Below are 17,997 nucleotides of genomic sequence, written 5' to 3' on the forward strand. Positions count from 1 at the left end.
CTCTAAGCCTTGCTACAATTATGAAAACAATCATGTTCCTATAAGAATTATTTTGATAAGTATTCTCTTATAACTATTCTTATAAGAATTAAAGAGTTGAGGTACATAAAACATTTACCATTATGTCTGGCACATAGTATCTTTTAAATAAAATTACAGTAAAACCTTGGATTGCAAGTAACTTGGAGTGTTTGAAAGATGAGCAAACATTTCTAATAAATTTTAACTTGATAAATGAGTGATGTCTTGCAATAAAAGTAGTACATGATGCTGAATGTCACATGATCACAACTGAGCTAATGGTTCTTCTCTCTCTCTCACTGTGGGATTGTGGGAGATTGTCTCCCATGCTCAGATGCTCAGTCTCAGGCCTTGGTATTTGGTAGAAATCAGTGACTTTTCAGAAAGTTGGCAGGGGCCCACAACTGGCCCTTAGTGTATTTTTTGTCACTTCAAAGCACCTATGGGCAGTCCTTTGCTTTTCCATATAAGAAGAAGCTTAGGAATGCTTTGCTTCCTTCTAGGTCAGGCTGCCTGCAGATGTAGGCCCTTTCCTCTGCTGCCTTATTGCCAGTTACATTGAATACAATATATGACAAGAGTTCATTAATATTGTACTGTAGTCAATATCCATGAGAGCATACATAATGGCCCCCACGCAGAAAAAGATTCCACTGAGCCAATAGATCGCAGTGATTCCATTAGTGATAGTGAAAGTCATCCTACAAAATAACCCTCCACTCTCTTGTCTCCCTCACACTAGCCACGAAGGTTTTTGAAGGTAAGCGTCGGTTAATTTATTTTTCTTTATATTTTGTATTATATTACAGTATTGTAATCACTTTTACATGAATATTTTTGTGTTGTGGAGCAAATCATCTGAGTTTCCATTATTTCTTATGGGGTAAATTTGCTTTGATATACAAGTGCTTTGGATTATAAGTATGTTTCTAGAATGAATTATGCTCAAAAACCAAGGTTTTACCGTACATGATTTTAACGATGAGACAATTTGGAATAACCCAATAATGTTCAACCTTCAGCAAACTCTGCTCATCATATAGTACTAAGAAATGAAGTAGGGCGCCTGAGCCTCAGTTGGTTAAGTGACTGACTCTTGACTTTGGCTCAGGTCATGATCTCACAGTTCCTGAGATGTAGGTCCATGTCAGGCTCTGCACTGACAGTGTGGTATGGAGCCTGCCTGGGATTCTCTCTCTCCCTCTCTCTCTCTCCCCCTCTTCCCTATTCATGCCCACACACACACACTCTCTCTCAAAGTAAATAAATAAACATTAAAAAAAGGAAGTAAAGTCATAGCACATTCAGATTTTGTTCACTTGTGAAAATGAATAATGACTTTGTTCTCATTTTCAGTTGGTATAAATACCAGCAATATTTACATTTTTCACATGAAATTTCAGTTGATTTGTTATAGGCCTAATTATTAGCTATTTTATTTAGGAGAAATTTAAATGTAGAATTATATCACATTCAAGCCACTATCTCTACTAATTTTATTTTTTATATGTTATTGTACAAAAATGAGTAAAATTTACTAACAGTTGGATTTCATAATGCATTTCTATCTGAGCCTCGTGATATACCATCACCAAGAAAGAACATGCATAAGAGAGTTATAGGTTAGGATTTTAGTGTTGTGAACTATAAATAAATCCTAACTGTTTGATGAAATTAAAACCCAGATCTTCCACTACTATTAATGAAAGAAGCCTCTCCTGGTGGAATTATCTCTAAGCACAGGCTCATTTTCTCTTGTGGTTTCTCTTGGTTTTCTATTACTGCCACAGTCCTGACTTCATGGTGTTGGAAGTTTGTGGTTTTCCCTTCAAAACTCTAGCTGTATGTAACAGACCTACCCTTGCTTCTTCATTTAGTAGCTGAGAGGAGATTGGGACATTCACATAAACTTCCTGGAAACATCATCATACTTAAGCTTAGGTATTAGGATTAAAAAAATGGGAAGGAAACAGAGTGTCATGAATTTAGTTGATCAGGCTTAAAAATTATGTGAATTTTTATTTTCTGTAATTATTTTTTTAAGTTTATGTATTTTGAGAGAGAGAGAGAGAGAGAGAGAGAGAGAGAGCAAGTGAGGGAGGGGCAGAGAGAGAGAATCCCAAGCAGGCTTTGCACCATCAGCACAAAAACCAATGGGGGGCTCGAACCCAAGAACCATGAGATCACGACCTGAGCCAAAGTTGGACACTTAACTGACTGCCACCCAGGCACCCCCAAAATCATGTGAATTTTTAGAGCTCTTCAACTCGGATGAAATGTTTGGGAGAGGTCCTATCTACAAGGTTGCAAATTCCCTATTTATCAACTGCCAGTAGGAAACACTTTGAGATGAGTGCTGTGGTGTGTGGCCCAGATTCCCCTTCAGGATCAAGGCACTCATTCAAGCAACTGCTGAAGAGAGTTTGCTGCTTAAGGCTCAAAATTGAGTCCTTTTCTGGGAATTGTCCTTGGGTGAAGGAAGAGTATTTACCTTGATTTCACTCCTGTTCTGGTAGCAATCTGTATCTTATGACTGATTGATGTGTGGTACAAATGCTCAGCCCTCTTGACTTAATTGGGACAACTCTGAAATACCTTTTTTATTCTGGAGGTCTCTGAGATATTGTCTGAGGTCCTTGTTTATAAATTCATCACAGTTTAACCTATTCCTCTGCACAATACTTCTTCTCTCACCACCCACAGTTGTTTCCAAGAGCATCAGCAATTAACCTTCTGTATGTAAATATCAGAGTCTCAGAGATTATTTTCCAGATGTGGGGTTGGTGGGGGTTGGGTGATACAAGAAATGGAGGAGTCCTAGGAAGCAGATTCTAGGATGGGACTTTAGAGTTGGTTCATCATCCCCATTGGTAGATGGAGCATTGATAGAACCTGGCTTCTAAAACATTAATTTTTTTAAATGTTAATTTATCTTTGAGAGAGAGAGAGAGAGAGAGAGAGAGAGAGAGAGAGAATGAGCAGGGGAGGGGCAGAGAGAGAGGGAGACACAGAATCCAAAGCAGGCTCCAGGCTAAGCTGTCAGCACAGAGCCCGATGTGGGGCTCCAGCTCATGAACTGTGAAATCATGACCTGAGCCAAAGTCAGAGGCTTAACCAACTGAGCCATCCAGGTGCCCCTCAAAAATAAATAAACATTAAAAAAATTTTTTTTAATTACAAATAAACACAGTTGGTAATATCAAAAGGAATTCTGTGTCAGAGGTATACTAACAACAATCCAAAACTCAGTTCAACCTCTGGCTAAATTTACTCAACCTCCCATACTAAAGGTCTAGCAGAAAGAAAGGCATGCCCATTTCCCAACATAAAAGTCACTTACCTCCATCTTTCAACAAAAAAAATTACACAAAGAAGATATGTTGCCTTACGTATCACACGTGAAAAAGAAGTTTATTCTTCTGTAAGGGTTTATTCTACAAGTTTATTTTTCTACAACTTAAACTAGAGGAGATGATTTCCAAGAAGTCATATTTTCATATGCCAACTGTAACAATTACCCTTGCTGGTTCTCAAGCACAGATTCTGCTAGTTAGAGGCACCTATTGTTCTTGGTTTCCATTATGGATACCTTCGTGGGAAGCTCATAATAGTGGCAATTCTTATAGGGTCCTGGTGTTTTTTATCTTATCAAGTAGCTGACAGTGAGCTCCACCACACTTTGGTATCTGGGTAACTCACCATTGGTATCATAGTAGTTCATGTCATGGTAGCTCATGGTAGCTACCGAAGCCCCTGTTGATTTCCTTAGGAGAATTGATACATTACAGCTTGGTAAATAAAATTGTTCTAAGGATCCAGGCATTGAAGTGAAGAGCAGGGCTTTTTGATATCTATGTTAAACTTTTACTCACTCAGAACTATTTTTCTCTTAAGCTCAGTAAGTGTGTCTAATGAAAGCGTCAATGGTATTGAGCTATGGTATCCAATATGATAGCATTAACCACATATGGCAATTTAAATTTAGATTAATTAAATTAAGTTAAATTAAAAATTCAGTTGCACAGTTGCACTGGCATTTCACATGTTCGATAGCCACATGTATCTGATCGTTACCATATTTGACGCAGATATAGAACATTTCTATCATCACAGAGAGTGCTATGGGATAGCACTGTTATAGAGCTTGTGACCTCTGTAGTAGGTGTTGGGGAGCAAGAATTCCTGTCCCCTTCAATGGTCCTTCTAGCTGGACTAAGAATCAAATTGACATGAGACAGATTAATAGGAGAAAATAAAATTTAATAGGTGTATGTACAGGGAATCCATATAGATATGGGACGAAGCACTCATTCATTTATGTGTTACAGAATATTACCAACAATTTTTTCTTGTTTCACATAATATTTAGCTTTTTTTCTTCCAGTTTAAAATATAGACATGCATTTAACTATTTCTAATAACAAGATGTGAAAAGGGCTCAGTCTCTGCAGATCTAAGATGCATACTGTACGAAAATATAGATAACATATGATCGCCTGTGATAATAAGGCTATTCCTCACTCTCAGAGGAATCATCCAATCCTTTTGTTAGTTGAAACTTTGTGTTCTGATTTCCTTAACTACCACTGACAATCTGAGGTTTTTTTTAAAGCTCTTTTAAAATGTTGCAGCATTCTTTAGAAGCAAGATGGATTTTTCTTCTTCTAATAACCATCATAATTTTTTAAAAGTACCTTTTATGATTAACTTGTTACCTATCATGTGCCTGGCAAACTGAACTTTCAATGACCTTCTTGCCCTTATTATTGCAGCTGTCAGCATCCGATTTTATACAGAAAATATAAAGGAAAGAGAATTTGAACCAGAGATTTTTATTGAGGCACACACAGCTTCAGCAGCTCCTGTTAAAATGGTTTCATCAAATACCAAAACTGACAAAGGCCCATGGGGTCTATTTTCTAATTCGTTCTCGGAGAAAATTTACACTAGTGAATCTCTATGGCAGTTGAGGTTGGCTAAGATTTAGATGACCCATTTCCCTTATCTAATGAATTCAGGCCTTGCAAACTTTGCAAAAGCTTTAAACTGACAAAATATCAAGAGAGTTGATGTAAAATTGAAAGACAGTTGGCATGGACTCAGAGCCTCTTGAGTTTAGCTCAGGAAGCTGCAAACTTTCACAGCTGCAAGACTGTCAAAATGAAGATTCTAGCATAAAGATAGTCAAAATATTGCTATTAGATGGAGAACTTTATGCCTAAAGCCTTTACTCTACAGCAAAGATTCTTCATTTTAAATAAAGAGTGAACATGACATTGTTGCATTTCTCTTCATTTTGCTAAGATAGAATAAGTGAGAGTGTTTCTATCACCATGAACTTGGGTTTAAACAAGTCTAATTAAAATTAAATTTGAAGATTTTTTTTTAATCCAAATGATTGAATCTCATTCTGGGAAATAAAACCGTTCTGATGTGGCTTACTTTTTCAAGTTGTCTCTTAAGTTGCTGGGTCTTGACGAGTCATGAGGATAATTTAACATCCTGTTTTATTATGTGGTGCGAAACTCGTCAGGATGTTTCTAGATGAGAGCACCCATGACAAATTATTAGGTGGAGAAACAAAGCTTGCTAGGTGCGGTGTTTTCAGGCAATAAACTATATCATCAACGATAATTTTTATACATCTGTTTTAAGGAAAGCAAAGCTCACACTGAATGGCTTTTATGGCACAAGTGAGGTTTTACTGTTGGGAAGATACTTCAACATTACAAATACAGTTTGCTGAACAGTAATTATAAGGGTTACTGTTTGTATGAGAACTTAAGATTTTGGCTACAATTTCAAAGGGTTCATAGAGCCTAGCACAAAACCCTTTTTAAACAATTTAAGCTGTAGAATGGACTGGCCATTTGTATTTGGGAAATGTCTTTCAACTCATGCCACCAGTGAAACCTCACTGAATAGAATGGAGTACGTAAGAGATAATATGAACGAAAAACTGAGGAAATGAAGGGGTGGGGGAGTCATTTAAGTGGTTTAAAATGCAGCAAATGTATGTGTTGCACTTGAAAACATCTGTTTTCTTCTAGGAGTCGTGAGTCTTGTGTGGCTATTGGCATCTAAAGGACAAAACTCTTTTCAATCCTGCTATATATAATGAGAATGCTAAACTATGTTTTGTTCGTATTTAATTCATATGCTACTTGTCAACTCTTTGTCAGCACCTTCATTTTTAAAATTTTTTTTTAAATATTTATTTTTGAGAGAGAGATAGAGAGACAGAGAGACAGAGAGACAGAGTATGAGCATGGGAGGGGCAGAGAGAGGGAGACAGACACAGAATCCGAAGCAGGCTCTAGGTTCTGAGCTGTCAGCACAGAGCCTGACGTGGGGCTCGAACTCATGAACTGTGAGATCACGACCTGAATTGACTCAGAGGCTTAACTGACTGAGCCACCCAGACACCCCAGCCCCTTCATTTTGAAAATGATTTCACTTTTTGTAATTTTATGGCTTTTGGGGGGCTCTAATTTGAAAAGATTTGTTTATTTATTTACTTATTTATGCAACTTAACATCCATTTCTCCTTCTCTTTTTAAACACTTCCCAATTTCCCTTGGAGAAATTACCTCTCCCACCTTGTAAACAGCCTTGGTCAAAAGACTCTTGACTTTTCTAGGCAGGTAACCAAGATAGGCTAATGACAATCTCCCCAGACTTAATGTAGATGGGAGGAAGACCAGTGGCCATGGATTCATCCCAGTGGTCGTGCCCGGGCAAAACAGCTCACTCACTCTTGCTACCCAGATTAGAGTTCTTCTGGCCCTTGTCCTGGTCAGTTTGATTTATTCTTTGAGCTCCCTTAGGTTCTTCCTAAGTTACCTTTCTGCTCAAGGTAGGCAGAATCCATTTCCGTTGCTTACCAACAAAGACCTATCACTGAATCACAGTCAGGGTCATTCCTCTCTTGATTTAATTTCAGCTACGTTTCTAAATTACATCTTTGCCAACTTTACTCTTTATTTGGGTTTTCCTGCCTCTCACAGGGGAAAAACACCACTAATCAAATAAACACAATTATTTTTACTGGTTGCCAAATGAAGTCAGTCTTTAAAACCTGAATCTTGCCATTTTCAATCACTTCTCTGTAACTTTACCACCTGTAACAAATACAAGCTGCCTACTTAAGATGTGTTTTAGTCATCCCTTTGCACATCACATAAATATTTTTTTAATTAAAAAAATTATATAGAGAGAGCGAGTGCACTGGGAAGGGGGTGGGGGGGGGGAGAGAGAGAGAGAGAGAGAGAGAGAGAGAGAGAGAGAGAGAGAGAGATGGAGGCAGAATCTGAAGCAGGCTCCAGGCTCTGAGCTGTCAGCACAGAGCCTGATGAGGGGCTTGAACCTACAAACCATGAGATCATGACCTGAGCCAAAGTCAGACACTTAACTGACTGAGCCACCAGGTGCCCCTCATTTTCATTCTTCATTGTTGAGATAATTTGCTCACAGTTTAGAGATGCTTTTATAGGAATCAGCTTTCCAAAATTAGGAAATCTATTTCTTGTGTTTCAGAAGAAAAACACAATAAAATAGATAAGCTTGCCTGATGAATTCTTATTCTCGGAAACAACTGCGATCTCTCCTTACTGATTTCTTCTTGGGAAACATGTCTCTGCAGAAAACATGATGTTTTATTTTATTTATTATGAAGATGATGTTCGAAATCCAGGAACAAAGAAAAAAAGTACAATTGTATATCTCCTACAACTTTTACAGCATAGTGCAAGGGCTTGAACTCTATCATAGTGGAAGAAAAATGAATATTATTTAGATGAAGGTTAAAAGGTAGAAATGCTATTCTGAGTGAAATGTCTACAGTAATTGAAATTTTGAGCCATAGGGGCAAGTTGGTGATTCACCAGGTACTCTCCAGAAATCTTTTTTGCAGACTTTAAAATACAAATGCCCTTAGATTGTAAAACTTACATTTTTTTTTTTCCAAAGGAAAGAAAACCCTTCTAGAATTTTAAATGGGATTATAAAGGGGAGATTTTTGGCTAAAAGGAGATCAAATATTTTCTTTTATCAAAAGTTTGGTTCATTATTGCAAGTGAAAAGATCACAGACTAGCTGTTTAAGATGACAAAGGGACTGTGATAACTTTAGTTAATGATAGTGCACGGGGCCGATTCTGTCTTCCCCCTTTGTACTTGCTTTATGAGCCGTCTCAGCATTGGTCTTCTTTTGTACTCTTCTTTTTTTGGTGATTATAGAACTCGATTATTATGGGTTGAAAATTGTGGAGGTTTTCCCCACATCACATCTAACTTTGTGAGGTGAGATTATGTACTGTTTTTTTTTTTTTTTTTAAAGGCAAATGAAACTATATGATTTGTAATACTCATCTGTGAAGTAACTTTTTTTGACCTTAGAGAATGCTGGATGAACAGGGATGAGGGGTAGCTGAAGAAAAATGTCTAGGATGAGTGTATTGGTTGCCTGGGGCCATGATAACAAAGGACCACAAACTGAATGGCTTAAGCAACAGAAATGGTTGTCTTCTAGTTCTTGAGGCTACAAGTCTGAAATCCAGGTATTCACGAGACCGGTTGCTTCTGAGGGCTGTGCGGTAAGGATCTGTTCCAGCCTCTCTCCTTGGCTTATAGACGGCCATCTTCACCCTGTATCTTCTCATGGCATTCTCTCAGGTTGCGTGCATGTCTCTGAATTTCCCCTTTTCATCAAGACAAACCATATTGGGTCAGGGCCCACTCTAATGACCTCAATTTAATCTGACTACTTATCTCCAATAAGGTCACGTGCTGAGATACTGGGGGTTAGGACTTCAGTATATGAATTTTGGAGGAAAGCTGTTCAACCTACAAGAGGCAAAGGGATGCTTAAAGTGAAAAATACAGCAAGTTTTGTACAGGGCAGGAAAGAAGAAAAGTTCTTTTCTACCTGTGATTTGTGTGTGTGTGTGAATCTAGGCAATAAGGGGCTTGGTGCTGAATGTTTTTCTTGTGGCCCTTGACTTAGCTCATATTAAAAAATTAGAAGTGCTTTCTGTCTCTCTTGATTTATATCCTATGAAAGTTTTTCACTATTTTTGTACTAATTTGCCAATAATCACAGAATGGAAATAGATCACGTTAAATTCTTTTGTGTTAATGCAAGTCTTCAGCAAGAAGCAATTATCACCCTGGCAGTCATGCAAGGTATTGTATATTTAAATAGTCTGTACCTATAGAAAACTTTCTTCCATTGATCTTGGTCCTTTTTGTCCATCTCATTCCACAAGTAGCCTTTTTCGGCTGGTTTAGTCAAGCGTTCTGGCTTGGGTTTGTTCTTCCTTGTAATTGTCTTGAGAATGATCAAAACGTGGTTTCCTTAGTGATGAAAGCAGAAAATCTGTGTGGAGCTGCTGCTTGTATATTTTTGTCCGTGGGGCAATTAGAGAATAGTAGCTCTGATGAAAACCCAAGGAAAGGTGGATTCACTGTGACAGCTGCTGAGAAGGACAATACAGAGAATGTCCTTCTTACGTGCTGCACAGCTGATAGTTCCTAGATGATCTGCTCCAGGGGCCTTCTTTGGGTTTCATTTCAGTGATACCTGTGACTCGCTGAAGCTCTAACCAACATCTTTTTTGACTAGGTTGTTGGTTTAATCTGTAGTCAATAAGTTATTTGTACAGCGAGTAACACTTTTAATTTTTATTTATTTATTTGTTTGTTTATCAGGTTTGTTTATTTATTTATTTATTTTTGAGAGAGAGAGAGAGAGAGAGAGAGCACACATGCAAGTGGAGAAGGGGCAGAGAGAGAGAGGGGGAGAGAGAGAATTCCCAAGTAGGCTCTGCACTGTCAGTGTAGCCCGCGTGGGGCTGGAACTCACAAACTGTGAGATCAAGACCTGAGCTGAAATCAGGAGTGGGTTGCTTAACCAAATGAGCCACTCAGGTGCCCCCGAATAACCCTTTTAAAAAGTTACTAAATGAGGGCGCCTGGGTGGCTCAGTCTGTTAAGCGTCTGACCTTGGCCCAGGTCATGATCTCGTGGTTTGCGAGTTGGGGCCCCGTGTTGCACTCTGTGCTGGCAGCTCAAAGCCTGGAGCCTGCTTCGGATTCTGTGTCTCCCTCTGTCACTGCTCCTGCCCCGCTTACACACACTCTCTCTCTCTCAAAAATAAGAATAAACATTAAAAAAAATTTTTTAATTACTAAATGAGACTCATCCATTTTTAAGATCTTTTAAATATAAACCATCATTTATGGAGTATTTGTTGCATACTGGGTGTTGTGCTAATGACGAAGAAAACACTGAATCTGCCTCTCAAAAAGCTCATTCAATAGGTAAGAGAAATTCAAACCGAGAATGATAGTAAAATGTGATAAAGACTGTAAGAGGGGCATGAACTGGAATCCAAACAAGCAGACTCCTCAGTAATGTCTTGAATAATGAGTTGGAGTTTATCAGCTCTTGTTTGGTATGGGGAAGGATTTCAAGTGGTCAGAACAGCGTAGGCAAAAGCCCACAAACATGAAGACAAGTGTGCTGGAGGAGAAAGAAAGACAGCGAGGCTGGAAGTTGGAGAACACCATAGCAAGTAGCAGGTGGGTAAGGACCAGGTCATAAAGAGCTCCCTGTGCATTAAGATTTAGAGACAGAAGACACGGATCACTGCTTAGACTCACCTTGGGGTAAGTCATTAAAAAAACATCTGCTCTTAGCTTTCCAAACATGTCACGCTGGATCCTGGCGTCACGTGGACCAGGACAATGGCCTTCTCAGCGGTACTTGTTTGTACTGATAACTGCTAACCTGGTGGCTCCCTCTCAATACCTGGAGGAATCTCAGAACCGTGTGTCTCAGCCTATGGGAAGGGTGGTACCCGAAAAGATGGAGATTAAAATTCTTTTTTTATGGCAGTCTGTGATACTGTAATTCATAATAAGAAATATATATTTGGTCTTTGTGCCAGTTTCTGGCAAAGAATTCCTAAAACGCTTGAAATCTTCTAGGAATAAGCGCAACGAGAGCATCTTTGTTATGATATTCGATCTTTTGTCTGAAACAGCTCCAGACCCATAAGGTGAAAGGAGTATCTGGTTAGTCATAATAACCCCCTTCCAACCACACCTAAGTTTATGTCAATGAGACGACTTTTGTAAAGCATCTAAGGATGGGAACTGGTTGCTTAGGGAAACGAACCAAGTGATGAGGGTGGGAGACTTTACTCCCACACTTTGACGTCTGTGTAGGGAGAGGGGCTAGAAGCTGAATTAATCACCAATGGCCAATAATTTAATCAATCGTGCCTACATCATGAAGCTTCCATAAAATCCCTAAAGGACAGGGTTCAGAGAACGTCTGGGAGGGTGAACCGTTGGTGGAGCTAGGCGGGCGGGTCATCCAAAGAGAGCATGGAAGCTCCACAGCATGCCCTTCCCTTGCCCTGTGCATCTGTTCCTGGGCAGTTCCTGAGTTAAACAAAGCCTTTTATGATAAACTTGTGATCTAGTAAGTAAACTGTCTTCTTGAGTTCTGTGAGCTGCTTTAGGAAACTAATAGAACCTGGGGTTGGGTGGGGTGAGGGGGTCATCAGAACCTCTGATTTTTAGTCTGTTGGTCAGAAGTCCAGGTATCAGCCTGGACTTGTGATTGGCATCTGAACTGGGGGAGCAGTCTTGTGGGCCTGATCCCTTAACCTGTGGGATCTGGCACCCTGTCTGGATGGATAGCGTCAGAACTGAGTTAAATCGTGAGAACACACAGCTGGTGTCAGAGAATCGTCTGATATGTGGAAAACCCACACACCTTGTGTCAGAGGTGAAGTAGTGTTGTGGTAGAGAAGTGCAGGCAGAGGAGCCACAGGAGAGTGTGTTTTTATTTACAAGTTCTCAGAGTCTGGGCGACTGGGTGGCTCAGTCGGCTGAGCTTCCAACTCTTGATTTTGGCTCAGGTCATGATTATGGGAGTGAGTCTCTTTCTCCTTCTTTTCTTTGGTCCTCTCCCCTGCTTGTTCTCTCTTTCTCTCTCCCTCTCCCTCCCACCCCCCAATAATAATTTCAAAAAAGGTCTCAGAGTCAGAAGTTGTAAATTACAAAACATAGAGAAAGAAGATCTCTAGCCCATGTAAGTGTCTCATGTTCCCTAGAAGTTCAAAACACAAGCAGTAGTGTGTGCTTGAGCTGGCTCACAATAGTCGATTTTTAAATTCTCAGGTATTTTGTTAGTTGGTTGTTAACACAGCCATTGTGAAATATTAAATTATATCAATTTACACTGAAATATACTATATTAAAAACAAAGTAATAAATGACTCCAAACTGATTTCTTCCTGTTTATATCACTATATTTTACTATTACCTGTACTCCCGATATATCTATTATATGTGTATGGTATGATGGAACTACTATAAAATGGTGTTTAACTTCGCATTTCTTTTCAAGATGGTTTTCAGTGACATTGCATACATAGCCTGGAATTGGCCGTAATGCAATATTGACAGTATGGGAATCAGCAAATAAAAAATTGGGAATTTTATTTAATTGTTTCCTTTCCTTCTCTCTTCCTTCCTTTCCTTCCTTCTTTCCTTCCCTGCCTACCCTCCTCTTTCTTTGTGTAAACATTTAGTAGCATACCAATGAGCAAAGGAAAAATAAGAATGACAAAGAAAAGGTAATTGCAAACTGAAATTGAGAGCGTCAGAAACAGGAAGGGGATAGGTTCAAGGAAACGGTTGAGGAGCGTGGTTTAGCACCAAGGTTATGCATATCTCTACTAGATGGTACCACGTGGTTTTTGCTAATCCAGGTAGGACAGCTAAGCAGGACCAATTGACATTCACCTGCCTTCAAAGAATTTCAGAGTCCACAATTGCTGTGGATGAAGTTAGAAACAAAATTGCTAAGCAGATCACCAATGATTAATACAGGGTGAAGGAGCCAATGTGTGTGTGGGCTGAGACTACCTATGGTCTCATGCTCTAAGGCTTATCATTCCATCATTCCTTGCATCTTGCTGCCTCCTCAGCAACCTTTCTAGTTTCACCTTCCTGCTCTGTGTCTATTTTATTGCTGGTGCTTTACTCTAGTTGTTGCATGTTCTTAGAACTTTCCTTTCCTATTCTGATGTTCTCTTTTTTTGCGATACTATTTTACTCTTCTGTAAGTTTCCTTCTTACCCTTTTTTTCCCTATGTTTTTCTATGACCCTTTCCATGCACAAACTTCTTGGATCTCCTCTATATTGTCACTCCATCTGTTTTCACCATCTGCTGTCTTTAAGTACTTTGAATCCCTGCTCAAAGTAGCAGTTACTCTGTTGCCATGTACTCTTCATCAAGTTAACTTCTTGGAGCCTCAGTTTTCTCTTTTGTAAAATGGGAGGGTTTCACCTCCCTTGCAGAGCTTTTTGTGACATTGAAATTATGTAATGTATCTAAAGCACCTAAAAATCCTCCACCCCTAAAGTGATCAATAAATGATTGCTCCTGTTTTACCAACATTAATCCAGACTCAACCTGTTACTTGTTAGCACCCAAGGAAACCTTTACCAGTGGTTACAAATTCAAAGGCCTATGTGGTCTAGGCAGGACATAAATGAATCAAGTGGGTTGGTTGGGAAGTGCCAGAGATGGTGGTAAATTGAAACCTGTCCAAAAGAATCAGCCCCTGCTCACCCCTGGCCAATTAATATCACGTGGAAAGGGAAGCTTAGAGCTGCCTGTTCTTTTTAGTTTTCAGGAAACGGTGAAAATGGACATTTTTATAAATAATTTCTTGATGTAAAAATCCTGTTGTTCCGTATTGGAAAATAGCACTTCAAAGAAAACAGGTCTTTTAGCTGTATTTGGCCCGCTGTCCACCAGGTTGAAACCTCTGCGGGACGTATTTATTGAGCTGCGTTTGAGCCGTTGGTTCCTTATTTATCAGCAGGAAATCCTGTGTTTCACACATGACGTAGCTGACTTTCTAGTAAGAGTGTATTTGGCAGAAAATCCTTTTTTGGACTCAAAATCCATGGCGTTTCTTTCACTCAAAGTGTAATCTAATCACAGCCAGGCATTTGACATGCTGGCAGCTTTTTTAACCTCTTAGAAGAATCTTTTATTCCTTATCAATTGTTCCATCTGGATTATATTAGACCGTAGATTGTTTTGAAAATGAGCTTTCTTTAGTTAAAAAAAAAGTTGAGAAAGTTTAGGATAGATAGTAGGATGGGAAGTTTTGCAGACCAAGAATTTGACTGGACTCCATACACCAATGAGCTAATACTTCTATCTTTGACCATAAGATATTGGGCAAGTCACTTAACTTACATGAGTATTAGTTTCCTTATTTGCAAAATAAAGGAGCTAAGTAAGATTATCTTTACATTTCCTTCCAGAGGCATCGTTCTGTAAACCTATCTACTTAATTTTGGAGAAACTGGTAACTGGTTTGTTTAAACCACCCCTAACTTTTGAAATGTGATATTTATTAGAGCATAGCTAATGTCTTCATGTAAATTCAATTTAATTAGCTCTCTTAATTTTTTATTTCATTGAAGATCTAATATAAGGAAGGTGATGGGTTGATTATTTGAGGGATCATAAAATAAGGAGCAGGTTTCCTTCAGAGAGCTTGAAGTTTAGTGAAGAAAGAAATTATGGGTGGTGGTGGAGACTAAGACAAATAACTCTAAGACAGAACACAGAATTAGAGGGATGATGACATAGACGAAGTCCTCTTTTACCTCAAAGTAGGGAAAGGCTAAGACTGACTCACAATAAAAGACAAGATTGGTAAATTTGACTACATAAAGCACTTCCTGGTGTGGCCAAAAAAGTACCATAAACAAAAGCCAAAGATAATTGACAAACTGGAGAAAATATTCAGATGTACCATAAATAAAGGGCTAATATTCCTAATGTAGAGAGAATTGAGGGACAAAGGACCAAAAGCCTGCTAGAAAAAGGAAAACATACATGAGCACACAATTCATACACACACAAAAATACCAAGATACAAAAATGGTCCTCCTTGAGGGCATTCTGCCAAGTGGGGTAGTTTAGGCAGAAAAAGACAAATACTGTATGATTTCACTTATATGGGGGATCTGAAAAAAACAAACATGAAAACAGAGGGTAGAATGTTGGTTACCAGAGGCTGGGGGGGGGGTGTGTGTGTGTGTGTGTGTGGAGGAATTGACAATACCTTGTTTGAGGATATAGTCTTGGATCTAGGAGATAAATAAGTCCTAGAGATGCAACGCAGAGCATAGTAATTATAGACAACAGTACTATATTATAAACCTCAAAATTGCTAGAAGACCAGATCTTAATTGTTCCCACCACAAACAAGAAATGACAATTATGTGATGTAGATAGAGGGGTTAGCTGAGAGTACAATGGTAATCATATTGCAATATCTAAATGTATCAAATCAACACATTGTACACTTATACAACATTATATATTCATTATGTGTCAATAAAAATAAATTAAAAATTAAAATAACAAAACATGGTCCTAACTGGTATGAAAAAAGTTTGAACTCATTTATAACTAGAAAAATGGCCATCAAAACAACATGGAGATGCCATGTCTAATCTAGAAAATTGGCAAACAAGAATTCTCATACATTGTTGCTGGGAATGCAAACTGGTGCAATCCTTTTGAAGGGAAAATTGGCAATTCATATGCATTTACCTTTTGACCAGCAGTTTTACTTTTAGGAATCTAACTAAAGATATACTTCCAACAATAAGAAAATACATATATGCTATTCATTGTAGCATTGTTTATAATTGTAGAATGCTGTGAACAATCCAAATGCCTACATATAGGGGAATTGTTGAATAAACTATGGTATATCCATATTATGGAGTACTGTGAAACTATAATGAAGAAAGAGAAAAATCTCTATAAATGGATATGGGGTGATTTCTGGTGTATACTATCAAGTGTGGAAAGCAAAGTGCTGAAGAGTACCTACCATATTCTACCCTTCATGTAAGTACAAGGGGAGGATATAAGAAGATACACATGTTTCTACTCATTTGTGCAAATGAAATAGAGAAAGGATAAAACAAACCCAGTAAGATTGGCTTTCAGTGGAGAGAGAGTGGGAAAGGAATGCAAAGAAGGGAAGAATGGGGAGTGAGTAGTGAGGATTGAGGGAGAAAGTGACACTTTTTGGTACAGTCCTAACTCTTACTTACAGAAGAAATACAATGAAAAAATGTCTAAGAAATTAGAGAAGTAGAATAATCACCATTGGATAAACACTGCATTAATAATTTGTTACAGGCAAGATGTATCAATGGATGTTAAAATTCATGGGCAGAAGTATGATGAGAAACAGAACGTTTGTTTAATCTTAAACTCTCTCAAGGCATTTATTAATTATAAGTGGGAAATAGTAACTGTACAGTGAAGAAATCTGGCAGACAACACTTTAACCAAATATCCATGTTAACATTACCCAAAATAAGACATATTGGCACCAAGTGCCCTCTGCGATGATGCACTGAGAAGGGTCAAACCCCACTTCTGTGATATTCTTGTTAGGAATGCATAACCTCAGTTGAATCACAAGAAAATATCAGACAAATCCAAACTGAGAGACAGTCTACAAAAGAACTTTCTAGTACTTTTCAAAACTATAAAGGTCATGAAAAACAAAGAAAGATTGAGGAGATGTCATAGATCGAAAGGGTTTAGGAAAGTGTGGCAACAGAACCCCATGTGGAACTCTGTATTGCATTGGACTCCCCCCCACACCTTTGAGAACAATTGGTGAAATTTGAATGAGGTCTGTTGTTTAATTAATAGTATTGTACCAATGTTACTTTCCTGCTTATATAAGGTGTTAACAGCAGGGAAGGCTGAGTGAAGGATATGTGAGAACTCTCTGTACTATTTCTGCAACTTTTCTGTAAGTCTAAAATTATTCCAAGATAGAAAGTTAAAAAAAAGAAGAGCCATAAAGGCAGTGCAGAAGAAAGTGCTTCAAAGGGTTCCACAGAGGGCAGAGCCCATTCAGAAAGACTTCATGGCGGAGGTGGCATATTACTGGTGGCATATTAGTGTGCTAGAACTTCCATAATGGAATGCCACAGGCCAGGTGGCTTCCACAACAGAAGTTTATTGCTCCTGGTTCTAGGGGCTGGAAGTCCAAGATCAAAGTGCTGGCAGGGTTGGTTTCTCCCCAGGCCTCTTTCTTTGCCAGCCTTCTCACTGCACTGTCACGTGGCCCTTTCTTTGTGCTTTCTTTCTGATGTCTCTTTCTCCTATATTAGGATTACACTTTATGACCTCATTTAACCATAATTACTTCTTTAAAGGCTGTATCTGCAAATATAGCCACACTGGAAGTTACGGTTTCAAAATATGAATTGTGGAGGAACATAATTTAGTCCAATCATGAAGCCTCTTGAATATAGCAGATCTTAGCAGGACTGGGAGAAACGTGTGGCAGTGATTTACAGAATAGTAAGTAAACTGGTGAATTAGTTAGGGTTTCCCCAGAGAAACAGAACCAACAAGATATGTATAGATAGATAGAAAGAGATTCATTATGAGAGGTTAGCTCACATGATTATGGAAGCTGAACAATATGTAAGCTAGAGGGCCAGAACAGCTGGTGGTGTGGTTCCAGTCCAAACTGGAAGGCCTGAGGACCACAGGAGAAAATAATGTACATTGTAGTCTGAGTCTGAAGGGCTGAGAACCTGGGAATTGATAGTATAAGTCCACATCCAAGGCCAAAGGCCTGAGAGCCAGGAGTACCAATGTCTGAGGGCAGGAGAAGACAGAGTCTCAGTTTAAGGAGAAGGAGTATATTGGCCCTTTTACTGCCTTTTTGCTTTATTTGGCCCCTAAGCAGATTGGATGATGCTCACTCTCACTGGTGAAGGCAATCGTTACGCAGTGTTCTAGTTCAAATGCTTATCTCTTCTGCAAACATCCTTATAGACACACCCAGAAATAATGTTTTACCAGTTATGTGGACGTCCCTTGGTC

The sequence above is a fragment of the Panthera pardus genome, unplaced genomic scaffold, assembly GCF_024362965.1.
Source record: "Panthera pardus isolate Hobbes unplaced genomic scaffold, ASM2436296v1 HiC_scaffold_10, whole genome shotgun sequence".
In the NCBI taxonomy this organism is placed as follows: domain Eukaryota; kingdom Metazoa; phylum Chordata; class Mammalia; order Carnivora; family Felidae; genus Panthera; species Panthera pardus.